Source organism: Dipodomys spectabilis, unplaced genomic scaffold (assembly GCF_019054845.1).
Source record: "Dipodomys spectabilis isolate Male_0828 unplaced genomic scaffold, ASM1905484v1 ptg000081l, whole genome shotgun sequence".
Taxonomy (NCBI): domain Eukaryota; kingdom Metazoa; phylum Chordata; class Mammalia; order Rodentia; family Heteromyidae; genus Dipodomys; species Dipodomys spectabilis.
Genome location: NW_024870758.1, coordinates 14,346,328 through 14,373,785, shown reverse-complemented (window position 1 = coordinate 14,373,785; position 27,458 = coordinate 14,346,328). Strand labels below are relative to the sequence as shown.

General features: G+C 34.5%; 1 protein-coding gene and 1 non-coding gene across 4 annotated transcripts in view; one reads left to right on the top strand and one right to left on the bottom strand.

Moving 5' to 3' along the window:
- Positions 1 to 27,458, bottom strand: part of Mbd5 (methyl-CpG binding domain protein 5) — a 141,338-nt gene that overhangs the window by 69,437 nt on the left and 44,443 nt on the right. For all 3 annotated transcript variants that reach the window (XM_042683560.1, XM_042683562.1, XM_042683561.1), the window contains exon 2: positions 8,791 to 8,964. The gene's annotated coding sequence lies outside the window, so the exon portion shown is untranslated. The remainder of the gene's footprint in view (positions 1 to 8,790; positions 8,965 to 27,458) is intronic.
- LOC122110875 lies at positions 4,320 to 4,426 on the top strand. Its single transcript, XR_006147938.1, has one exon. It is a non-coding gene; the product is annotated as a U6 spliceosomal RNA (small nuclear RNA).

Below are 27,458 nucleotides of genomic sequence, written 5' to 3'. Positions count from 1 at the left end.
AACATTTTTTACTAGCATATATATATTAGTTGTACAAAGGGAGTTTCATTGTAACATTCCTATGCATGCTTGTAATGTACACTGATCAAACTCACCCTCCATCATTCTTTCTTATCCTCCGTCCTATCTTAAAACAATTTTGACAGGTTTCATTGCTTTATTTTCATACACATACATAAACTACTTCAAACTTATTCACCTTTTTTCACCTTCTCTGTTCATCCTTTCCTCTCTTACTTAAACCTTCCCCTTAACATGACCTGTTATTCCTAGCACTCATTTAAAAAAGTCGATGCTAATTTTTCAGAAGACCCACACATGTATTGTACATTGTATTTTAATATTGTATACTGAGCGGATTAACCCCTTTATTTCTCTTTCCCATTCCCTCCCACCCTATTACTCAGTGGCTTTCAGTGAGTTTTCATATACCATCTTCATTTGTAGAGCTAATGTAGCCGGATATTATTTTCCCACTATTATTCTCTTTTCTTCTTCCTGATACACCTAATCTCTTGAAACGGTCCTACAAATCAATTACAAATATGTTTACGTAGGTGTGTGTATAAGGTACACACATATTATGGAGATGTATATGTATATCTTTTAGTTCTAGCTTCCACATATGAGGGAAAGCATGACCGTTTGCAAGTTACTTTTCAAAGAGTCAGCAGTTCCTTAAAGGATGTTTCTGTTGAGATGTAACTATATCAACATATCTATATAAATACATAGATATGTCTCTTGCAGATAAATAGGCCATTCCATTAATTTTAAACATCTGAATGGTATTCTAATATATTCCTCTACCACTTTTTATGTATTGGCATATTGAGGATATTGATTTTGGGTTGTAGAGGTTGCACATTTTTAACAGTACAGGCATGTGAAATTGCTCTTCAAATGAGTCATACTGATTCCTAATATCTTATATACATAAAATGTGTATTTTTTCTTTGTCAATATTTGATAGTGATCCATAAAATATTTGACAACTATTTATAACTTTTTGTTTTGGGGCTGTTTCTAGTGACATTAGATATGTTCCCAAAACATGACTTTTTAATGTTGGATGAGTTATTTGATAGATTTTTTTTTTTTTTTTGTCAGTTGTGGGGCTTGAACTCTGGCCCTGAGCACTGTTCCTGAGCTCTTCAGCTCAAGGAGAGCACTCTACCACTTGAGCCACAGAGCCACTTCTGGTTTTCTAGTAGTTAATTGGAGATAAGAGTCTCAGGGACTTTCCTTCCTGGGCTGGCTTTGAACCTGGATCCTCAGATCTCAGCCTCCTGAGTAGCTAGGATTACAGGCATGAGCCACCAGTGCCCGGCTATTTGATAGACATTTAAACTTATTTATTTTTATTTATTTTATGGGAATTAAGTTTTATGACAAGCTTTCATAATTACAAATAAATTTGAGAGGAAGCCCTGTACACAAATCTATGCCTGTCTTCATTCACTCAGAATTATTTTCAAAAAGAGAATTTGGGATTTTAGGGCTCCAGATATATTTTCCATTCCTTAAAGTTCCAGAGGCTAATTTTGGGAATGCAATATAGGCCATGTTTTTTCTCTAACTTTTGAAACCCAGGCTCTCTTTAGCTTAACATTAAAGTTTGTTCTATTTGCTTCTAAGATCCTGATAGCTAACTTCTCTTAAATAGGCTAATCATCAAAGTAGCAGTTAGGTTTTATTTTTATAGTTTTTATAATAAAAACTGAACAATTTCTTCTGTTTTCCAAATTCAAAATTTTAAAATTACTCTGCCTTAAAACCATATTCCACATATTCCACAACATCTTCCCTTCTCCCCTGAGACCTGCTTGTTCATTTAGTTTCATTAAAGCCCAACAAAAACAGGTTAGAGTATAAAAGATATTATGACATGAAAGCTACCTCTACCTCACTACTTCTCGGGTCTTAGGGTAGACCTTATGCTTTGGACTTAATTTGTGTTTACTTCATAAACAGTTCTGTAACAGTCACAATAATAGTCAAAAAGTGTGTATGTTTTTGCACGTTTTCTGAGAGAGTTATGTCTCACAATTCTACCAATATTTTTATCTTCCCTGATGCTTTTCAATATACTAACTAGTTTCTGAAAATTGGCTTTTGGTGAATTGAATTTTAATGACTTGATTTTCTTTTTTGCAGTGCCTTCTCATTGCCATTAAAAGTTAATTTAATGTCTCAAGAAAACTATCATGTAAATCTAAGGTACCTTCTCACACTTGTTAATTCACTAATACTTCCTATTTTCTGGTTATTTCTATTATTACTTACTGGTTTATTTATTGACTACCTTTCCCCATAGGAATGTAGATCCTCTCAGAACAGGGACCTTTTCTGTATATATTCTCAATTCTAGTATAATCCTGGAATATACTAAGTGCTTATTCATTTTCAGAAATTGTATACTATAGAAAAATTATGATAGGGCTTCTATGAAATATCCTATGCTAATTTTAAGTTTCAGCTAAACTATCAGCTTTACTTATTAAGTGGTTATATAAAATAAATTAATAAAGGAATCACTAAAATAAATGCAAAAACACAAAAATTAAACATATTTCAACAGATTGCTAATTAATAAATAGACCTTTTTCTTAATCTGTTTTACTGACAATCTTGTCAACCAATGAAAAAACTCACTACTTTATATATTTTAAAATTATATCTCAAACATCATGAAGACTAAATATCAAAATTATAACAAAATTAATAAATAGCTATGCTTCATAAATTTTCTGAAAATCAGTCATAAGATCTGAATCAAGTCAAATGTACTTGTTTAACAGTAGGACAATTGGGGGTAATATTATGAGTATATTCTATTAAAATGCATATTGATCTTGTGTTCAGTGGACACAGATACACACAGGAATAGAATTGCCATCTAGTGATTATTTATCATGATGAAAATGGAGCTTAAAGCATGAATATTATAAACTGCAAAAAACTTACATAATGCAATTATAAACTTTGTTTATTAAAGTTTTGAAGATAAACAAAAAGTCCTTTCAGTTTTACACTAAGAGTGAATACCTCATATTCTCTAATACCTTTCTGCTATTGTTAAGTTATGCTTGTTAGATTAACTGTAAAATGACATGTTCCCTTTAATTATCTTTTCTTCTTATATCAGATATTCATGTATCTCTTTCATTCTATCTAGCCATTTCCCTATTCAATCTTCCCATATCTGTTTCATCCTCCACCTATTTATTCAAGTCATCCATTTTTATTATGAGCATACTTATCTTGCCCATTTTTACTCTGGCTTTTATTTTCACTTAATGTGTATCATCACTAGGTAGTAACCTCTTCCAAAACATACCTTTAATAAGCACATCCTTTCTCCTTTGGTAACTGAAGTTCTCTAGTTCCACATGTTCTTGCCCTTTCAGTCCAGTAAAAAAGTGCAGAAGTTCACAATGTATGATTGAGGATATATTCGCATGAAGTCTATATTTTCTCAAACTCTGAACATACAGGCTCCCAAGAGTGAGGCCAGACCTCAGACTCAAGATAAAGGCTTGTGCACCATCTATGCTCACAAAGATAAATATCTAATAACATAGAAGCCTTCAGAGAACTAAATGTTAAAAATGGCCTCAAAAATCTTGCAGTTCTTTTCATTAGGAGGCGGGATTTATGATTCTCATTTTGAATTTTAGCTGGATTTGTAATCCATTTTGGCCAATGGAATATAATAGATGTTATACAACTCAAGTTTTGATCCTAAATCTCAAGAGCCCTTGCGTGTTCCAACCTTATTTACTGAAATGTCATTGCCATTCATACCCAAAAAGCTCCTTTGAACAAAGGGAAGTCCAGCTATCCAATGAAAGCAAGCACAATGGAGAATTGGGATGAGCAGGCAGATGAGTCCAGGCTAAGATGCCACACACCGAATCAAAATTATTATGACAGCCCAAGACTGTATTGGAAATAAAAATGAAGTCTAATTACAGTACTGGGAAGCTATGTAGTATTACTGGTTGAGTGTAAGCTCTAGAGTTGGACTGTCTGGATTTTGCCCTACCCTTTATCATCTTGTGAACCCAGAAAAATTTAAAACTTTTTCCTCATTAAAATAGAGATTATGCAACAATTTCTACAATAGTATTGTTCTAGAAAAAAATAAGGTAATATTTAATTGTCTAGCTATAGTTCCAAATGGCTGGTTATCAATAACTGTTCAAATCACATTATAGAATATTTAATAGCACCTAGGAAGAACCATGACATTGTTAGGTGAAAAAATATTCTTAACATAATAATGATAAGCTTGGCTTTTAGAAATGCTACTATTTATTCTCATTTTGGCAGCATATATATGAAAATTGAAATGATATGGAGAAGCTTAGGATGGGCCCTGGACAAGGATGACATGCAAATCTCTGAAGCATTTCATATTTTTATGTACCACTCAGACAGGGAGTTCTGGCTGGACATCACAGTAAAGATCATGCTGTCCTGGGACCAAGTGGTTAAGACTGGCCCTAAGAAGCCCTTGCCACAGGAACATTGTAGAGCCAAAGATGAGATCCTTCAAAGCACTCCCATCTCAGAACAGAAGGTTGGAAAGCTAGAACCCCTGCCATGTGATGGCCAGTCCCACCAGCATAACAAGATCTCCTTGGCAGCTGTATCTGGAGCCTGGATGTTGTTCTGTAGGAATCTTGTATAAAGACAACTGCCCCCCGCCCCCCCCCACTATTTATTCAATATAGGAATAGAATAGCACTATCCTCCCAGTTACATCTCTATGTACTTTGGTAAGTAGGAAGATATTTTTTTGATTGCTTTCTTGTATTTTCAAATTTCTTTACAGAAAAAGTGTTATACTTCTATAGGAAGAATATTTTTCTAAAAACTTAAATGTTATATTTATATAACAGCTAATGAGTAATCTCCAAACCCTTAAAAGAACTAGGGGAGCTTTTTATTGGAAATGATTATAAACTTGGTGCTTAGTACTGTTATTATTTCTCTTGGTTTGGCCAACTACAGAAAATGATATAGAGCGTTGCAAACTATCAATGTAGATGATCTAAATATTATTACGAAAAATTAAGGCTATTCCGTTGATTGTTTCTAAAATACCTCTGGTGTCACTCTTACTTTTCTACTTGGAATGCCTAGCTTCTTTTACTTTATTAAACTAGTCCCTATTAGTTTTATTTTAAATGCCACTTTTTCTCTCATCTTCCCACTCTAGTATTTAGTTCTTTTCTTTCACATGAGTTACAAAACATGGTCGAGCTTTCCCATTTCCCTTTCCCTTCTATGTGACTATAAAAAAACAAAAACAGTTGAGACACAGAATTTCAAATTAAAATTTCCCTCTGTAACTTTAAAAACAGAAGGATGTGAAAGGAGAGTCTTTGTTTATAGGTTAAAAAAATGTCTTCTTCCTTTTTTTTTTTTTTTGGGGGTCCGGTCGTGGGGCCTGAACTCTGGGCCTGGGCACTGTCCCTCAGCTCTTCAGCTCAAGGCTAGCGCTCTACCACTTGAGCCACAGCGCCACTTCTGGCTTTTTTTTTTTTTTGCTTATGTGGTGCTGAGGAATCGAACCCAGGGCCTTAGGCATGCAAGGCAAGTGCTCTACCACTGAGTCACCTTCCCAGCCCAAAAAATGTCTTCTTTCTTAAAAGTGAGAAAGTCAATAGTCAATGTCCAGTCTCAAATATATAGCTCAAAAACAATTTAGAGAATTATTTTAAAAAATAATAGGTTTGCTGGGCTCATGCCTGTAACCTTAGCTACTCAGGAGGCTAAGATCTGAGGATCCCAGTTCAAAGCCAGCCTGGGCAAGGGAAGTCTGTGAGACTCTTATGTCCAATTAACCACCAGAAAACTGGAAGTGATGCGGTGGCTCAAGTGGTAGAGTGCTAGCATTGTGATGAAGAGCTGAGGGACAGTGCCCAGGCCGAGAGTTCAAGCCCCACAACTGGCCCCCCAAAAAAGTAATAGGTTTTCCTAGAATGTCAATAAAATAATAAGCTCACTATAATTCCAATGTAAAACTTATATGTTTAATTGAAATAATTCCAAGTATTTCAGCACAGTTTGTTATCTTTGTTTTCCCATGGCATGAAATTTCTCTTTTGGGGAATATTGATTAAAAATGCTTGCCTGTATTTGCATAAACTATTAAAAGTAAAGTAAGCAAGTTTAAGGGGGTGCTTTTCATCTTTTGTCTTTATATTACTAGTATTTAGGCTATGTAAGATGCAGCTTAATGTATGCAGGTCAAATCAATGTGGAAAAATGAAGTAAATCAATATTGCTTTTCTCCCTAAATTGCACTAAGATAATTGTGAATTTTATGCTTATATTTGCAATATTCCAAAATAACTAATATGCATAGCATACTATTTTCTACAAAAATGTTTACCACTCTGGAATTAATTTAGCAATGAATGAAAGTAACCATTTGGAGTAATCAGTACCAAATAAAGACAAATTAATCTGTTACCTAGAAATCTTGAAAATTAGGGTTTCTCTTCTTTCTCTTTCTCTGGCTGTCTCTGTCTCTGCCCATCCTCAGGGCCTAAGCACTGTCCCTGAGCTTCTTTCACTGAAGGCTAGCAATCTACCACTTAAGCCACAGTGCCTCTTCCGGCTCTTTCTGTTTATGTGGTACGGAGGAATTGAACCCATGGCTTTTAATTTTGTAGAATTAACATTGGATTTTTGAGTGCATTCTCCCACTTTTCTCTTCATTTGTCCATCTTTTTTCCCTTGACCCAACCCTACCCTTTTAGAGTACCTACTTCGTGGTATTTTGTTTTGCTTAACTTTGACCTTGCCTTTCTAAGGAATTACCTTATTTGTGTTCCTTGAATCTACTATATACCATCCAGTATTTTTTTATGTTTATGTGGTACCAAGGAATTGAGCTCAGGGCCTCATGCATGCTAGGCAAGCACTCTACCACTAAGGCACATTCCTTGCCCTACCCACTGTTTTTAAAATAAGTTCATAAGCTAAATCTACCTTCCACAAATAAGATAAAACACGGATCCTTTGTTTCTCTGGGGCTGATTTACTTCACTTAACATGAATTTTTTATTTTTATTTCGTTACTGACCAAGCTTGGTCAAAACTGCATGTAATAAAATGGTGAATAAGGTGAGCTACTGTATAACACATTATCTGTATTCTATATGTTGATACTTAGGTTGATGTCATTTCTTAGCGCTGTGAATAGTGTTCCAAAATGTATGGAAGTGCAAATGTTTCTTCAATATATTATTCATTTCCTTATGATATATACCTAGAAGTGGGATTTCTGGACATATGGCAATTTTATTCTAGTTTTTAATAGCTATACTAGTTTACATTCCCAGCAAGTGTTCAAGGTTCTGTTTTCTGTACATCTATACCAGCACTTATTAAATTTTCTCTTCATGATAACAGACACTTTTATTAGGGTAAAGCAATAGTTCACTGTGGTTTTGAATTATATCTTCTTGATTAGTGGCTGATCACTAATCATAATATATACACATGTGTGTATATATGTATATGTGATTATACCTATACATATATACATATACATAGGTATATATGTGTATGTGTGTTTTTTCTGAAAAAGTCTTTTGAAGATTTTGATCATTTTTAAGATAGGTTATTTTATTTCCTTTTGAGTTGTGAGCTTTTTTACTTTATATTAACCCCTAACTGATGTTGAGTTTGCAAGTATTTTCTCTCATTCTGTAGCTGCCTCTAACTCTGTTGACTGTTTCCTTTGCTGTAGAATAACTTCTCATTCTAATGTGATCCTACCTTTCCATTTTTGCTTTTCTTTCCTATGCTTTTGAGGTTTTATTAAAAAAAATAACAAAAAATCCTACAACCTTTCCTGACCATTTGTCCCCTATGTTTTCCTCTAGTCTTCTATATTTTTATTTTCATTTTCATTTTCTTCTATATTTTCATTTAAGTCTTTAAGCCACTGTGAGCAAGTCTTGGTTCTCTTTATTTATTTATTTATTGTCAGTCCTGGGGCTTGAACTCTGGACCTGGGTACTGTCCCTGAGCTCTTCAGCTCAAGGTGGAGCGCTCTACCACTTGAGCCACAGTGGCAGTAAGTCTTGGTTCTATTAAAGCAAAAATGAGACTACTTAGTTACTGAGAAACTCCACCAAAGACGTTGTGTCTGAAATCATATAAATATCTAGGATCACTTAAATCCAATCAATCTCCAGCAAACACAATTAAACTTAGAGGAGAGTTGTGGTCTAATAAAACATCTGAATGAAACATCTCAGAATGTCTCTGCAGAAACAAGAGGAAGAGTGTTCTGTATACCACAAGATAAGTGACTTTTTATTGTGTTTATGGAGCTCACACATTAGAAAATAAATGAGGGAGCAATAATACCCCAGATGTTGAGTGATAATCATATGTATCTTTTGGAGACTCTATTTAGCACACCACTGACTGATTGCTCAATGGAATGTTGAGAACGGCAGAGAAAATGTAGCAACCAATGAAAATTTATGTGTGAACTCCTCGAAGTAGAGAGGTAGGGAACTTTAATACCACAAAATGAGACATAGAGTACTTTAGAGGATGTATGAAAACAAATGCAAATCCTTCAGAAAATAAAGTCTCTAATAAAGAAAAGCATCATATGAGGTATGAACAGGAGGAATTATGGCCAATTCCACTTACAAAAGTGTTTGGCTTGTACATGGTTTAAAAATAATAATGTAGGAGGGTTAATTGACAATATTTAAGTCAACAGATATCACATGAAAAAGCAGGCTTTACCTGAGAAACTCGATAATGTGGCAACACTAGGCCAACATTCTTGCTTTGAAACAATTATCTGAAACAGAGCAGTGGCTGCTCCTCCACAAAGGACTTGGCTTTCCAATTCACTGCAGTGGCTGCCTGCTTCATTCCCACCAGTCTGGCCTCTGTAGACATTGGGGTTTTCAATTTCTGGAAGAGAAAGAAGCTTGAGATAAGAGTGGAAGAACTCACTGTAGTCCTTGATCAGAGGTACAACTAATTTTTTTTTTACTAATCTTTAATCTATACTTCAGAGTTTCTTTAAAAGAGTGGAAGTTGAATGCGCAATAGATTCTCACGCATTATTAATTATGTATGTATGTGACACCAGTAAGGCAGCTAAAACTATGAACACACAGGTACCTTATTTATACTAGTGAATTGATCCTGAAACTGTGGTAACCCTTGAGTTAGAGGACAGAATACAGAGAACACTCGTTCGATTTCAATCCTTTAGCAACATTATTAGCAATATCACATTACCATTATCTCAGGAACTCAGCTTGGGATAAAAGAATTATGGAAGCAAATTGTATAATCTACTCATTATTAAGATATATAAAAACGCTACTGATTCCCTTCCCCCAGGATTAAAAAAGTTGTTTTCTTTTATCAAGTAAGAAAAATCTTTCAGAAGGTCTTTCAAAGGTAGACTTGAGACCTTTTACTTCTTTATCCTATTTTCTCCTGGACTTCAAGAGGATGTTGCTATACTCTTCTGGGTGACTAGGCTCTTCTTCAGTTTAGGTAAAACAATTCTTGTAATTGTTTACCTTATTTTGTCGTTTCTATAGTCACTGGACAACTTTCTGGATGTTTGATGTTTTTCATACTCTGATATAATTAGATTTTGATCTGGATGGCAGGTATAAATCCTTTGGTCATAGAAAATAAGTCTACATATAACTAAGTTATTTGATATACAAATATATCTTTTTCCTTTTGCAATTACAGATGGGCTATGTCAGACCCAGAGGCACATTGCTATAGACAGCAATGGCAGGATCAAGTTTTTAAGTGGGAGGAACTAAAGATCACATCCTACATGATAGTTTTTCCACAAGGTACTTCCTTCACCTTGGGAGTCTTTGATTGCCAGCTTTGATTTCCTAGCTTTTTGTTTGTTTTTGCTTTGTCATGAGGAAAATATATCCCATGTCCTTCCCCATCTCAAGGAACTTACTGACTGGACATTTGAAGCTTGGGAATAGGGCAGTCTGTTTAACATGGAATGGAACCAGCTATGGCAGAGTTAAGTGTGAGATGCTAAATGAGCACAAAGAGTTAATTTAGCTTTTAAAGATGGTGGTGAGCCAGGTGTCATAGTTCATGCCTGTAATCCTAGCTACTCAGGAAGCTGAGATCTGAGGATTGTGGTTCAAAGCCAGCCTGGGTAGGAAAGTCCATGAGACTCTTATCTCCAATAAACTACCAGAAAACCGGAAGTGGCACTGTGGTTCAAGTGGTAGAGAGCTAGCCTTGAGCTGAAGACCTGAGGGACAGCGCTCAGGCCCAGAATTCAAGCCCCATGACTGACAAAAAAAAAGAAAAAAAAGATGATGATGATGGTGGCAAGATGAATCTGGGGACACATAAAGGTTAGATAGGCAAACACAGATTGACAAGGGAGTTAAAATGCCACCCAGTCCATGCAAATAATCTGTGTTCTAAAAGATTAATGTCAAAGACTTTATATTTCTGTTAATAACATTTCCACTATTGTACTCATTTTTAGCTAATAAGCAAACATAAATGTCTCATTTTGTCAGACCTTTTAACCTTGAGATGTGATAAGTGACGGAGCATTAATAAATATTTTCCACAGGAAGATATGGATGCCTGCCTGATCCCTAAAATAAAAAATGATGACTGGACATCTAGAGAAGCTAATAGTGTTATCTAGAAAAGATACTATAAAAGATGATGATTCATTTCAGTAAGGAAGGAACTTTAGATGTGAGTGCATTGAAAGCAAAAGTCAAAAGAAGCAAGATATAGGTGAGGGAGATTAGATAAGGCACTTTAAAACTACTGGAAAGTATATCTTTAATAATAAAAGAGGTCTAAAAGTAAAGAAAAGAAAATGACTATGGTGTTAATGTTATTTTAGCTAAATGTATACACAGTATTAACACTTATGCTGTCTTCTAGGAACCACATGGACTACTTCATACATATTAACTAATCTAATATTTATAAAAATGGTATAAGACTCTATGTTGAAAAACAAACTTTACAATTTAGGTGGAGGAGTGTGTGTGGTTGTGGAGGTGGGAGGGAAGGGGTGGTAGGGGAAAAACAAAGGAGGAGGTAACAATGCTCAATAGGAAATGTACTCATTACCTTGCTCATGTAACTGTAACTCCTCTGTACAGTATTTATTTTTCTAAAGTTGAAGACTCTAAGGCAGGAGAAATTAAGTAACTTTATTTTCTTTTTCCAGTTCCAATAATTTATATCACTTAACCTACAATTTTTCTCCACAGGAGTTATCATAGTCTAACATGTCTCTCTCTGTCTCACACACACACATACATACACACATAGTTTATCCTACAGTTGTCTGTCTCCTTTGATAAGAATGTAAGTTTTATGAGTATAGTCATCATAACAGACAAAAATATTTGCTATATTTTTTTTTGCGTTTGGTATCTCTTTTACAACAGACTTGTAACAAATCTTCTCGTGCCATGTAGTACAGAACTGTACACATGCTTCAGTTGAAATATTTATTGAATAAATGATGAGCACAACTGGTCAATAAGCAAACACTTCCCCTTGTCAGGCTCAGAACGCAGCTAGACACCATAAGATATGGAAGTATAAAATACAGTCCCTACATAGAAAAAATATTTAAGAACAAGAATGAGGAAGAAGCATGAAAAATACCTAGGGCTTAAAATAAGAAGTCCTCAGATTGTATTACTTCGCTTCCATTTTTCAGTCAGCTGCTGATGACTAAAAATGCCTCAGCCCTCCCCCCAAGATACTACAGTATCCAGTTGCACTACAGTTTACTGGAAATGACTTCAATGTTCACAATTATCTGGTTATGCATGTGTTTTCCCAGGGCATAGATTACCTACACATTCTTGAAGCCATCTTCTGTTCTCCTGCTAGGAGTTATCGGTTCTTTCCTCACTTATCCTAGTGCTGCAACACTTTCACATTCTGTTTTAATGTACATGCAGTCTTTGTTTTTATTTATCTTTCTGTTTGTCACTACCAAATACACAGTCAGGTACATGGCATACAAATAAGATGATTTACGTTGCATTAGTTTTTCTCAACTATTTTTTCAAAATAGAAAAGAACTTTTTGTGTGCCCTCCAAAAGAAAACAAACATAAAAACCATAGAGTAGCACACAAATACACATAAGATGGCAAAATTCAGGTGTGTAGTCAATTAAAATTGAATGAGATTAAATATAATCTACATTTTTCTGTTTTGTTTTAGGAAAATTTCTAGCTTTAAGAGCTACAATTCCCTGTGTCTAGAAGAGTGCCTGGAACATAGACAATGGCCTGTTAAATAAATGAATGCCTGTATACAAACTGTGTTATTTAAGGATAAATGGCATAATATAAACAAGGAATTAAGCTGATATGAGAAATCACAGAAAGAATAGCAAACTCAGTGTGAGAAATATTGCGGATTTCTTGTTGTATAACTGAACAATACATTTAGACTGATCATCAATTTCTTTATTTGCAAAATTAATAGATAGGATTGGATCCTTAAATTTTAATTTTTAAAAAATTTTAATTTAAATCTAAAATTTTTAATTTTTTTATCACTATTCACTACTGTCAAACACAATCTAAATGGCACTTCCATTATATAAAACAGGAAAAGATATCCATTTATAAAAAATCATTTTATAAGAGCAGAATATAATGATATTAATTTAAATTCATCAATGAGAATGGTAAGTATTTATGAGAAGCTCAAATGCCTACATGAAAAACAGTAGGGAAGTTTTAGCGAGTGTCCATAAACACATAAACTAACAGCAGTTTATATTTTGTGATTTCTAAAGTGGTACAATTTGGTATAACACATTGGAGTATGCATGTTATATTTTTTTACAGTTTTAAAATATATTTTAATTTTTGAATGTTTTATCTAACATTTTCAAATATTTGAAGCATATAGTTCCTTGAAATGGATGTGTTACCTGGTCCTATTCTTTCTATATAAGCTGGAAAAGCAAGAAAGACTTTATAAAAATAACTTCAAAATATTAATTTCAATCTTACACACATTTACTGAAATTAGATAAGAAACAACGTTGTTTGACAGAAGCAAACTTTAGTATCAAAAAATATAACTTAAAAAATGACAATCTTCACAAAACAAGGTAAATATCTAAAGTGAGAACAGATCTAGTAAGAAATATCCATGACATCACTAACAAACCATTGTTGGCATATAGGCATCAGAACTTACAAAAGCAATTTCATTCCTATGTGGTTGTTTTCTGATAATGACATTTTTCAGATGTAGAATAGCTTTTCTGTGGTTTGTCCCTTATTTACTTGAAGAACTGATTTGAACTACAGAAAAAATTCTTAACTGACTGCCACTAAAACAAATCATTGAATTAATCAAAACTGCATTTCCTTTTGAAAACAGCTGGAATGTTTATCTCTGCTCTTACCAGTTATATAATTTCCAACATCAATTCTGTTGTGAGTCAGACATATTTTGGGTCTGATTTAGAAATTTAATAAAATACTTCATAAAATGATTAATTCACCTATAAAAAGTTAATGACTTTTATCTATGAAAACTATGTAGAAAACAAAACTTTAACATTAGACTCTTAAAAACTAAGGTCAGGGGCTGGGAATGTGGCTTAGTGGTAGAGTGCTTGCTTGGTATGCATGAAGCCCTGGGTATGATTGATTCCTCAGGACCACATAAACAGAAAATGCCAGAAGTGGAGCTGTGGCTCAAGTGGTAGAGTGCTTCCCCTGAGCACAGAGAGGCTCAAGGACAGTGCCCAGGCTCCGAGTTCAAGCCCTAGCACAGGCAAAAACAAAACAAACCAAACAAAAAAACCAAACAACAACACCAATAACAACAAAACTAAGGTCAATGAGGGAAATCTTAGGACTAATCATAAAATCTTGAATAATTCTGCATTCTTTCAAGGGTTCTTGTTGTAAAAAAAAAAAGAGTACTCTGTAAAGACAAAAAAGAAGAAGAAAAGAAAGGAAAAGGAAATATTTAATACTAGATTAACAGCATAAGACAATTTACATAAATTGAGAAAGGCCTTGACCTATGAGCTACTGACTTAATTAATGTACATTTACATATTATAAATTAAAACACAATGTTATGAATATTTTAAAAATGATTCTTTTAATAAATCTTTTCCATCAATGGATAAACTATCGGTTGAGATTTTGTTGGGAAGCTTTCTCTTGCTGATACAAGATACACACACACACACACACACACACACACACACACACACACACACACACACACACACACACACACAGTGACTGAGAGTCTGCATTTCATGTTAAAATAATGAGGTTGTTTGGACTTTAAGGTTTATTCCTGTTACTTTCCCTTATTATATAAAATATATTGATAAAAGGTACGAAATAGAAAATCCATTTACTGGGAAAAAATGCTGAAAATGGATATACCTAACAACAGTCTAAAATAGTTGTCATAAAATGAATTACAATAAGAAACTGATCGTGCCATAATAGACATTTCCTTATTTGATGTGAGCATTTATCAGAAATAAGTTAATTTCAGGTATTTCAGAAATTAATAAAGATATGTAAGATCTGAATTACACTAACATGTCCAAAATATTATATATAAAAATAACTATATAAATCTATAAGAATGGTAGAGACACTTTTTTTCAAAAGTGGGATATGAGATTAGAAAAATTAGCATGGTGTGTTAAGGATATGAATTTTAAATATACACTGCTAGGACTAAAATCCAAGCTCTGCTACTTGATTCATGTGTGATTGCTAACCATCAGTTCCTTCATAGGTGAAATGAGGATAATAGAGCCTACCATACAGCAGTGTTGAAAAAAAGTAAATGCATGAATATTTGTAAAGTGTTCAGTGTCTGACACATGATAAGCACTTAATAAATTATTGGTAAATACACAGATGATTATAAAAATTGTTAATTTCCAAACAACTAAAATAATAGAAAACATACCATCTGATCAAAATCTCATAAAAATAAAATGCCTTATCAATGATAAACCCAAATACCTAGATGTTTGTAAATTTAAAAACATCATTCACAAAGTATTGAAAGACAGTTTGGACCAGTAATTATTAATGCCCCATAGAATTCAAAGTGAGAATTTATCCTGCTGAACTTGGTTTACCAGACAAGTATGGACAGAGTTGGTTAGACCTGACTTAAAGTATAAAAGCCAAGAAAAAGCACAAACAAAACAGTACAATGTTTGAAATTTGACAGCAATTTTTTCTAAAAATATACACAAATACATAAAAGTGGCAGAGAAGGAGAATGACAAAGCAAATGTGACAAATGTTAACAATTACTGAAACTGAGAAATCTTTGTACTATTGTAACTTACATAAGCATGGAATTATTTAAAAATAAGTTTTAAAACTGTAAGAAAGATACAAACAAAAATGATATAGAAACAAGGTTTTATAATGAGTAAGCAAAAAACAGAGGGCAATAAAATTTTAGTTTTGGAAGCTGTTATGGAAAATATGGACAAAAGATATATATATATATATATATATATATATATATGAAGTTAAGGAATGTGTGTTATATATAAGAAGGAAGGAAGAAGTCTGGTATATGAGAAACAGGAGAAATAATCTAACTTGAAGGAGTTAAAATATTGAGGAGACAAGCCTTTTCATTTCCTAACAAATGGGGCAGTGTCATTCTTTCTGATTTAAGCACAGAATTCCATTGTAAATATATACCAAATTTTCTTGATCCATTCATCTGGGGCATCTGGGTTGGTTCCATATCTTAGCTATGGTGAATAATGCTGCAATAAACATGGATGTGCTGGTAGCTTTAGTATGGTCTTGTTTGTGATCATTTGGGTAAAGCCCAGCAGTGGGATCAGCAATCCCACTCCTGGTCATAGGGGAGCTAGCTCTATGTGGAGTCTTTTGAGGAACCTCCATATTGCTTTTTAGAGTGGCTGAACAAGTTTACACTTCTACCAACAATGCAGTAGGGTTCCCTTTTGGCCACATCTCCTCTAGCATCTGTTGTTACTAGACTTCTTGATTATAGTCATTCTAATTGGGGTGAGGTGGAATCTCAATGTTGTTTTGATTCGCATTTCTTTTATGGCTAAAGAAGTTGAACATTTCTTCATGTGTCTATTTGGCATTCTTATTTCCTCTTCAGTCTCTCTTTAAGTCATTTTTAATATATTTTTATTGTAAAAATACTGTACAGAGGGATACAGTTACATGAGTATCTCTTTAAGTCTTTAGCCCACTTATTAATAGAGCAGTTGTTTTTTTTTGAGGATTTGTTGTCGGAGGATTTAATTTTTTGAGTTCTAAGCATATTTTAGATATGAGGCCCTTGTCTGTTGTATGGCTAGTGAAGATCTCCCAATCCGTGGGCTTTCTATCGATCTTGCTAGCTACTATGTCCTTTGCTGTGCAGAAGTCCTGCAGTTGAATGCAATCCCAAGCCAGACCCGAAGAAACATAGGTCCTATGGTTTCCCTTATTTTCAATAATTAATATATGTTTAGGATAATCTTATCAGATGAGCAGAAAAGCTCAAAAGCTATGTACATATGACCATATAAGATGATGCTGAGCAAAATGAACCCCAAGATACAGACACAAGAGGTTTCTTTGTTGTTTTTAATGTACTATGCGATTTTTTTGGGGTTTCTTTTATATATCCTTCCCCCTATGGTATATCCTTTGTTGTCACTGTATTTGATTTTGGTACCCTGCATCTTGTATATACATTTATCTAATTTGGGGAGGGGAAGGAGAAAAACAAAATGCTGAAACAAGGACACAGGATGACCCATTGCAACAATGGTACTCACAAGACACTATGTTGGAAATGAACTCTACAACTTGGGGGGAGTGGGGAGTGGGAGAGAGAAGTGATAGTAGGAGAAAACCAAATGGGGTAACAACGCTTGACAAGAAAGGTACGGATTTCCTTACTCATGTAACTGTAACTTCTCTGTACAGCATCTTTACAATAAAATAAAATTTTAAAAAAGTTGAGGAGACAAACATAAACGCATGACATATAAAACTTAAGTGACTGAATATTATCTAAGTAAAGGGGAAAATATTTTTTATCAGGTCACAAAAGGTTAATATTACAATAAACTATATTATTTTTAAGGCTTTCCCTGGCAGTAAACAGAGTTGAAATAAATCAGTTTAAGGCAAAAGATTGTTTATGTATGTATTTTTAAAATACAGAGGGAGGGAAGCAGCAGAAACTGGAAAAAATAACTCAAACCCAGTATGAGTACATGCAAAAGAACTGAATTTGAATAGAAACTGGAAATGAAAGACAAAATCTTTTTGGAAAAATTGTTTCAAAGAATAAAATTAGATTGGTCATAAATATTTTACAAGACAAATAATTCTCAAATAAGGAATATCTACTAGAATAAGAGACAGTACTTTAAGTCAGTAAGATTATTTACCCAAACTGAAAATTCATAACCAATGAGGAAGAGTTTGACTTCAAATAATATACAAAGAGGGAAAATTGCCCAATTCCTGGGCTGGTTTGGAACTGTGATCCTTCACTCCTCAGATTCTTGAGTAATTAGGATTACAAGCATGAGTCACTGGCACCCAGCAGCGGAAGCATTTTTAAATAAATTGAAAAACAATGCCAAATTCTATAAACAGTGTTAAAACAATTGAATACTGATTTAGAAAAAAGAACAATTACTTCCATAAGTCACAAAATTCACAAGAGTGCTTTCCAGGTAACTCATGATATAAATAAAATTAAAAAACTAAAATATAAATATATCTTGAGAATGTAAAAGAATATATTTCTTTGTGCTATGTTCATGATGGCTTTCTAGAAGAAATGTATAAAACAAACATTCGGGCTGGGAATGTGGCTTAGTGGTAGAGTACTTGCCTAGCATTCATGAAGCCCTGGACTTGATTCCTGGATACCACATAAAAAGAAAAAGCCAGAAGTGGCGCTGTGGCTCAAGTGGTAGAGTGCTAGCTCAGGGAGAGTGCCCAGGCCCTAAGTTCAAGTCCAGGACTGCCAAAAACAAAAACAAAAAGAAACAACAAACTATAAACAACAACAACAAAACCACTAAAAAAATGAATAAGTATAACTACAAAAATTTAAAATTTCTGTTCACTGAAAAGTAACTCTAACCAGCAGCCTTAAAAATCACTTGAAGTCAGGTACTAGTGGCTTAAATCCATAATCTTTGTATTCAGGGTGCAGAGATCATGGGAATCATTATTTGAAGCCTGTCTGGGAAAAACGTTAACAAGACCCTACCTCAAAGAACAGCTGGGTGTGCAAATACTCACAAGTCATCCTATCTACATGACACATGAGAAGAAATGCAAAAAGGCAAGTAAGCATAAAAAATGATGCATTATCTTAACATTAATTAGGAATACTGAAGGAATAAAAAATACTGAACTTTTAACTCATAGAACCATTATCTATCCAAATTTAAAATATGTATATTCTTTGAAACAATAATTCCTTTTCTTCAGTATATCTAAAGCAAGAAATTTTATCTATGCACAAAAAGTTAAGTAAGATTAAGTAAAACTATTGTCTTTGACCATTTGAGTGAAAAATGGACAAGAGCCTAAGTTAATTACAGAATGAATAAATAAAATAAACATTTAAACTATAGAAGAGATTAACACTAAGCAGAAATAGTTCTGCAGCAATGTGGAGAGATTTCGAAGACTTCACTGTTAATGAAGAGAAGTGAGTAAAAGGACATTTGAAGGACATTGAAGTGGCATTTGAATATCGCACATAAGGTTGTAGTACATTAGTGCCTATAAGATGGTGAAATTGGGATCCTTTTTACATAAAATATCACTGTTGATTTTCTTTGGGTGATCTAAAAAATACTCTTTGTATGTAAGGAGTTGAGAGCTGATGACTGTCAGGAGGTTGAGACCTGAGATTGAAGTCAGCCTGGGCAGAAAAATCGGAGAGACCATCCCCAAAGAACCAGCATAGCTCAAATGGCAGAGCATCAGCCATGCAAGTAAGCTGAGTGAATGTGAGTTCTGAGTTTTTATATATCTATATCCATCTATCTATATATCCATCTATCTATGTATATCTTTGTATTTTAATACTCAGCCACTAAAAGTACATGTTAGTTCAAAAACATCTATGAGATGTCCAGGTGTTCAAAAATAAATAATATATGACACATTCACTTTAAATTTGTGTCATAACTTTGGACACCATTGAGAGACACCATGTAAGTGTCATAACTTTGGACACTATTGAGAGACACCATGTAAGTAATATGCAGCAATTATAGTTCTGAGAAAGGACACAATTATGCTTGTTCCAGGCAATCTACATAATTATATATTTACTCAGAAACACAAATTTTAACATTTAATCTAGAAGTATATAAAGTCCATGTATTCAAACTAGATACTGTTTTTGTGTGCTTGCTAAAATGAATTTTTGCTATTTCATAGCAAAAATGCCTAGAACACTAAACAGAAAATTTTAAGAAAGTATTTTACTTTATTTTATTATGTAAATGTCCTTGGACTTCTTTAGCTTATAATTTATCCTTGGTGACTAAAATGCTTAAACGTTTATTTCTGCCCCAGAAGAGAAAACAAGCAAGGCAATGACCTTGACACTAACACTAAACAACTTAATGTGTTACATCTGATTTTGAAGAATACTCAGACTGGAGAAGCTCTTGGGAATCTGGAATGAATTTGAGGTTATAACACTACAGTTAGGTTGGAAAGCTTTAAACATTGGGAGATAAAATGCTGCAAGTAATTTTATCTCTGGGTAAATCAACCTAATGATAATGAAAACATTCCCATGGTAACTGACACAGAATAAAAAGACAAAGATTTCTTTATTTCTAACTATATATAGGTACCAACTGAACATTTTACTCTTCAATGCAGCATTTTGTTTCCAAGATCATTTGGATATATTTTTATTTTCGTAATTCTCAAGATAAATAATGATGAGTCCAATTAGTGAATCAGGTAATAAACCAGTTCCTAACTATCTATAATCTTTGAAATAGATTACGGAATGTTTGGGAGCATATATTCACTCTAGCTTGTGGCTAGACAGTATTGCTGGCTATCAAATCAGAAAGACAGATGCTTATAGATAAATCATCTATTAACACAGCAGGCAACTACAAAACATGCAGTAAATTTCCATGCTAAAAACAAGAGATGCAAATAAAATGAATTTACCAAAATGTGTAAGAAGATAATCCTGAAGCCATCACACTTCAAATTTAGATATTAAAGTTATTTCTTACTGATAATAAAACATTAAATAAATTTAAAGATATATTAGAAATAATTCTAGCATTTTAAGGATAAACACTTCAACAGATAACTGCAGTAGTAATTTGAATACTTTTAACTTCAAACATTTCAACACAACACACTCCAAAACAGGATACAACACACTTCAATTTTTAAAAATCTTAAGAAAGAGTGTTAGATACTATAGAAAAAGTGATACTACTTTGTAGTATTATATGATTAAGGCTGCATTATAAAGAAAAAAAATCTTATATTATCTCATATTTTCAACCAGAGCCAAATCAGACATTCCGAGTATTTCTCCACTACAAAAATTCTATTTTTCTAAGAAAATTCTAGGCAGTCTCAGTATATTTCACATGAATATATCATACAACCATTGGGACATTTTACATTAGCAAGTCTTCATTAATTTTACAAAATACAAGATTGTTACAAATAATTAAAATTGAAATTATATTCAACAAAAATATGAAATGAACCAGTGGTTCATGCCTGCAATCCTAGCTACTCAGTAGACTGAGATTTGGAGGATCCTTGCTGGGCATAAAGTTTTACTAGCTTCTACCTCCAAAATAATCATCAGAAGGTAAGGGGGCTAAAGGCATGGGTCCAAGTGGTAGCACACTATCCTATCAAGCTCTAGGTTCTGAGTTTAAACTTCTGTATTGCCATAAAGCTTATTCTGTTTTATGATTTTGTTTCTGTTTATTTCTTCATCTATCAAAACATACAAATTAGGTATAAACTTGAATGAAATTATTTCAATCTTTTTTTTAAAGGTTCTATTATCAATCAGTCATTGTTCTAAGGATAGTATAAGGAACAGGATCCTGATCTCTAAAAGCTTATATTGTAGGGGTACATATAGGTGACAAACAATAACAAGAACAAAAATGTCATTGCAACAATGAGATGTACAAGTCGTTATGTCGAAAAACGAACTTTACAACTTTGGTGGGGGAGAGGATGGGGTGGGGAGGAGGGGGAAGAGTATGGAAAGGGGAAACAAAGAGGAGGCAACAATGCTTGATAAGAAATGTACTCGTTATCTTGCCCATATAATTGTAACTCCTCCGTACGGTATTCTCACAATAAAAAATAAAAATAAAGAACAAAAATGTGAAAATCATATGAGGTATGATAAAAGAAACAAGGGTCCAAGAGGCATAAATATGAGGGGTACGAAGATCTCCTTAAGAAGTGTTCTCGGAGGAGGTGATATTTAAGCAAGATGCCGAGAAAGAAGCTGGCCTTGAGAAGAGAATTGGGAGGGAAGCATTCTAAAGAAAGAAAACAGCCCATGAAACACTTGAAGGCTAGACAAAAGCTGTTTCTTCAGAAACTGAAGGAAGAGATGAAAAGTAAGGGAGTGGACCTGGAGTATGAGAGGAGGCAGATGGCAGGAGGTGAGCTTGCAGAAACAGGTAAGGAAGGAATCATGTCAACCATGTTAGTCACAGTTATTTCTGATTTCTATTTTAATTGCAATGAGTAGCTATCACAAAACTGTAAGTAGATAGTGACAAAGCTTGCTTTATTTATACTTTAGGAGGATACTTTTCTTACTGCTGTGTTGAGCATGGACTGTCACTTCTAAAAGGTACGAATTTGATTGGTATCCTTTACAACTTTCCTTACAACTTTCTCATAGAACTTCTTATTTCTATTTAATTTTGACAATTCATAGCAGGCATAAGTGGAATAATGGGCCATGTTTTTCTTTTTTTCTTTTTGCCAGTCCTGGTGCTTCAACTCAGTGCCTGGGCACTGTCCCTGAACTTTTTGCTCAAGGCTAGCACTCCACTACTTGAGCCACAGGGCCATTTCTGGCTTTTTTTCCCCCCCTGTTTATGTGGTACTGAGGAATTGAACCTAGAATGTTATGCATGTTAGGCAAACACTCTACCACTAAGCCACATTCACAGCACCCATGTTTTCCTTTTTTAGAGATTATAAGATACAAGATCCCAGGAAGTACAGATGGAGAGTGGCCACACAGTTGTTTTAGATTTTGAAAAATATTTATTTCAAACTTTTCCAAGTAAAGTACAAGTTTATGGCTAGCATCTGCTACATGGAATACAAGGAATGTTTAGCAATTGTTATAAAAAATAGAGACTGAGGGCTGGGAAGGTGGCTCAGTGGTAGAGTCCTTGCCTCGCATGCATGAGGCACTGGGTTTGATTCCTCAGCACCACGTAAACAGAAAAAGCCAGAAGTGGTGTTGTGGTTCAAGTGGTAGAGTGCTAGTCTTGAGCTGAAGAGCTGAGGGACAGTGCCCAGGACCAGAGTTCAAGCCCCATGGTTGACAAAAAAAAAAAAAAAAAAAGAGACTGACCATGCAACAACCTACCATGAAGAAGAGAGAGACAGAGACAGAGACACAGAGAGAAAAAGAGAGACTGACATATAGGTTCAGCAAAAGCAGTAACAAAAGGAGTTTTCTAAGTAGGTCAGGTATAAAGAAAAAATTTCAAAAGTAAGAGGAGAGGAAAGAGGAGAGATATAACCTAAGATTTAGCCCTCTACGCCTATGTGATTTGACATCTGAGTTTATATTGTGCTACTTTCTTCAAAGATTATTTTTCAGTCATGTTGTCCTGCTTTCTGACCTTGAGCAAGTGAAACATATTTTATCTTGGAGCTTCTGCAATTGCTGTTCTCTCTTCCTGCACCGCTCCTTTTAATTCTTCTAATGGCTGATCTTGCTCATTTCTTTACAGCTCATGCAGTCTAGGGTAGAATACTCAGCAACATCCTGTTAAGTACTAGAGGAAATACTGTTCTGATACAATATTTTAGCTCAAGTATCACCTCAAAATACATAGCATTTTCTTCATAACAGAAAAATTACTAGCTATAACAATCTTATGTATGTTTTCCTATCACAAGATTTTAAAGACATCAAACATATTATCTACCCTTTTCATGACATTATTTTCAGCACAAAGCACAGAATCTCAGAAAATATATTCATTTTAATGAAAAGAAGGAGGCAAATTAGAAAAAGAGAGGGAAAAATAAAAAGATACGTGAAAAAAATGTTAAAATGTGCTGAGCACATGCGGCTCATACCTGTAATCCTAGCTATTCAAGAGGCTGAGATCTGAAGATGGTGGTTTGAAGCCAGCTGGAGGAGAGAAGTCTGTGAGACTTTTAGCTCCACCAAAAAGCCAGAAGTGATCTGTGGCTTCAATGATAGAGCATTAGCCTTAGGGAAAAAAACTTCAGCAATGGTGCCCAGACTCTGAGATCATGCCCCAATAAGGGGACTGCCACAATAAGGGAAGGAAGGAAGGAAGGACAGAAGGAAGGGAGAAAGGTAAGGAGGGAGGAAGGAAAGGAGGAAAGTAGGAAGGAAGGAAAAGCAAGCTTCGAAAATCTTTTTTTTTTTTAATTTTTTTTTTTTGTTGGTCGTGGGGCCTGAACTCTGGGCCTGGGCGCTGTCCTTCAGCTCTTCAGCTCAAGGGTAGCACTCTACCACTTGGGCCATTGCACCACTTCTGGCTTTTTCTGCTTATGTGGTGCTGAGGAATTGAACCCAAGGCCTCATTCATGCAAGACAAGCACTCTTCCACTGAGCCATCTTCCCAACCCCTCAAAAATCTTGAAGATATGAACCTTAAAAATATGTAAGTGAAACAATAAGAATAACAGAGGAAAGATTTACTTTGACACTGAGTAATAAAGTGAAAATACAGGAAAAATTACTTTTGTTTATATTCTCATAATAAAGAGAAACAGTATTATATATTAAATTTTATGAGAAAAAATCATACACTTTAGCTTTAAGTCAAGTGAAGGAAATAGGTCAGATTTGCCTTTTTTTTTTTGCCTGAACAACAACAATAACAACAACAACAATAACAACACTCTCTTCCCTGAAACACACACATACACAAAAACACACACAATACCAAACATACCAATTAATAGCAATAGTCTCTCAGGAACAGGACATAAATAAGATGAATCCTGAAACTTCTCTGGCTTATTGCCTTCAGAGTGTTTCCAAACTGAATGTAGAGAGGGTGTACCTGGTTGGAGCTCAGTAGAAACCACCCACTAGTTTGAAGAAATATATCTATTAAGTCAGAGGGGACCAAACTAATGTGAATTTACAGGATAGAATGACAGGAAAGAGAACCACACACACAGAGAAATGCAGAGGGATACCTCTGCAGAAATGCAGAGGGATACCTTTGAGGCTTCAGATAACTACATATATATGAAGGAAATGAGGATGATGAAAGATGGAATGGTACTTAAACAGGGGTAGGGAGTAAAACACTTCATAACTGATTGATAGATATAGAGCAGAACACTCATAAGTGCTTTGTTCTAGGTAAATTACATGTATCCTAGAACAAAACTGCAGAACATTTAAAGGCATTGGAAAATGCCCAGGAAGACCAAGGAGAAACCCACAGTATCTAACATACTAGGTGGACCCATTTCAACAATGAGATGTATAAGTTGTTAGGTCAAAAAATGAACTAACGTACAATCAGACATGCAAAGAAGCAGAAAAATAAAACATATAAAAAGAAAAAATATCAGTAAATATCTAGATTTACTCGAAGTAAATCTCAAAGAAAGTATGTTGAGTAAAGAAAGTCAGTCTCAAAAGATTACATAGTCAATGACTTCATTTCCATAACATTTTTGAAATGAAAAATTTTAGACATGAAGGACAGATTAGTTGTAATGTTTAGGAATGGGGGTAAAGTGAGTGCACGATAGAGGTGGGTGTTTACGAAAGAGCAACATAAGGGCTTCAATGAGCAATGTACTGAATTTGCACCTTCATTGTAAAAGTGGGTATGTGAATGATGACAATAGAATGTACTGACTAAAACACACACACACACACACACACACACACACACACACACACACACACACACACACACACACACACACACACACACACACACACACACACACACACACACACACACACACACACACACACACACACACACACCCCTAAGTATAAATCAAACTGGGAAATTTGAACAAGATCTGTTTGTTCTGGTTGTGAGTTTTTATTAAAGTTTTACAGCAATATGTTACCACGGAGAGAATGTTGACAAAGGGTATGCAAGACTTCCATGTATTATTTCTTACATATGCAAGCAAATCTTCAATGAACTCAATTAAAAGAATCAACCAATTGTATCAGGAAACCAGAACATTTCTTGAATGAGAGTCGGGGTCTAATGAGAGGGTCTGGATAAATGAAAGAGGGAAGATTGGTGAACACAATCATATTAGTTAATGTACATATGTGAAAAAGGAAGTGAGAAACTTGTGATTGATGAAGGAGAATTGATGGAGGGTAGGTGTGTATATGAAGAATGATAAAAATGGGGACTCTGATCAAGATGCATTGTATACATAAAATTGACACATTAAGCTGGTTCAATCACTCTGGAAAGCAGTATGGAGGTTCCTCAAAAATCTAAACATAGAACTCCTGTATGATCTAGCAATCCCACTCCTGGCCATTTATCCAAATGATCACAAGCAAGGCCATACTAAAGCTAACAGCACAACCATGTTTAGTGCATCATTACTTACCATAACTAAGATATAAAACCAAGCCAGATACCCCTCAATAGAAGAATGGACCAAGAAAATGTGGTATGGGGCTGGGAAGTTGGCTCAGTGGTAGAGTGCTTGCCTTGCATGCATGAAGTCCTGGGTTCAATTCCTCAGTACCACATAAGCAGAAAAAGCTGGAAGTGGCACTGTGGCTCCAGTGAGCTGAAGAGCTGAGAGACAGCGCCCAGGCCCAGAGTTCAGGCCCCATGACCGACAAAAAAAAAAAAAAAAGAAAAAGAAAATGTGGTATATATACACAACAGAATTTTATGCTTCCATCAGAAAGAATGACATTGCTCCATTCGTAATAAAGTGGAAAGACTTGGAAAAAAATCATATTAAGTGAAGTAAGCCTGACTCAAAGAAACATAGGCTCCACGGTTTCCCTCATTTGTAATAATCAGTATATGTCTAGGATAGTCCTAGCAGAGGATCACAACAGCTCAATAGCTATGTACACATGACCACACAAAATGATGCTAATCAAAATGAACTCAAGATATGAAAACAAGAGGTCTTTTTTTTTTTGTTGCCCTTGTTGTTGTCAATGTCCTGTATCAATTTCTTTCTTTTTCTTTTATCTTTTTCCCTTTGGTTTATCCCCAGTAGTCACTGTTTTTGATTCTGGTACCCTGCGTCTTATATATATGTTTATCTGATTTGGGGAAGGGAAGGAGGATAACAAAATGGTGAAAAAAGGACAAAGGGTGACCCAATGCAACAGTGCTACTCACAGGACACTAGGTTGGAAATGAACTTTACAACTTTGGAAGTGGTGGGGGGGGGGGAGGGGAAGGGAAGGTGTGTGTGGGGGGTAATGGGAGAAAAATGAAGGAGGGAGTAACAATGTTTGACAAGAAGTATACTAATCCCTCTGTACAACAGTTTTACAACAAATTAAAATATAAAAAAGGTAAAAAATTAACTCCCTTGTACAATCATTTGGAGATTAAAAAAAGAAATCAACCAATTGAAACTGACCCAGAATTAATAGTTTGTAGAATTAGCAGCCAATAATACCAAAAAATACTGTAATTGTATTTAACATGTTCATGAAGAACCAAATTAGAGATGAAAGTGATGAGGTTTGAGATGAACATTACAGTAGAAATGATTAATAGCAGATTAGATGTTGTAGAAGAAAAGACTAATGAATTTGAAGACATAACAACAGAAATAAAATGAAACACGAGGAAAATAATGCCATAAATAGCCTAGATCACCTACAATGGACAAATGGATAGAAATATGTCCCCCTCCCCCACTCAGAGGAATTTTGTGTATCTACTAGGAAGGTTAAAGGAAGTGAGGCCCAGAAAGACAAAGGGTGCATATTTTCTCTCACATGTATATTTAGACCAAAAATACAACTTCCTACATGAACATATACAGGGGCATATGCACATATACATGATTAAGTTGACTAAAGTATAATCTATGCAGGAACAAAACTCCATGGAGTACATGTTTTGAACTATTAACA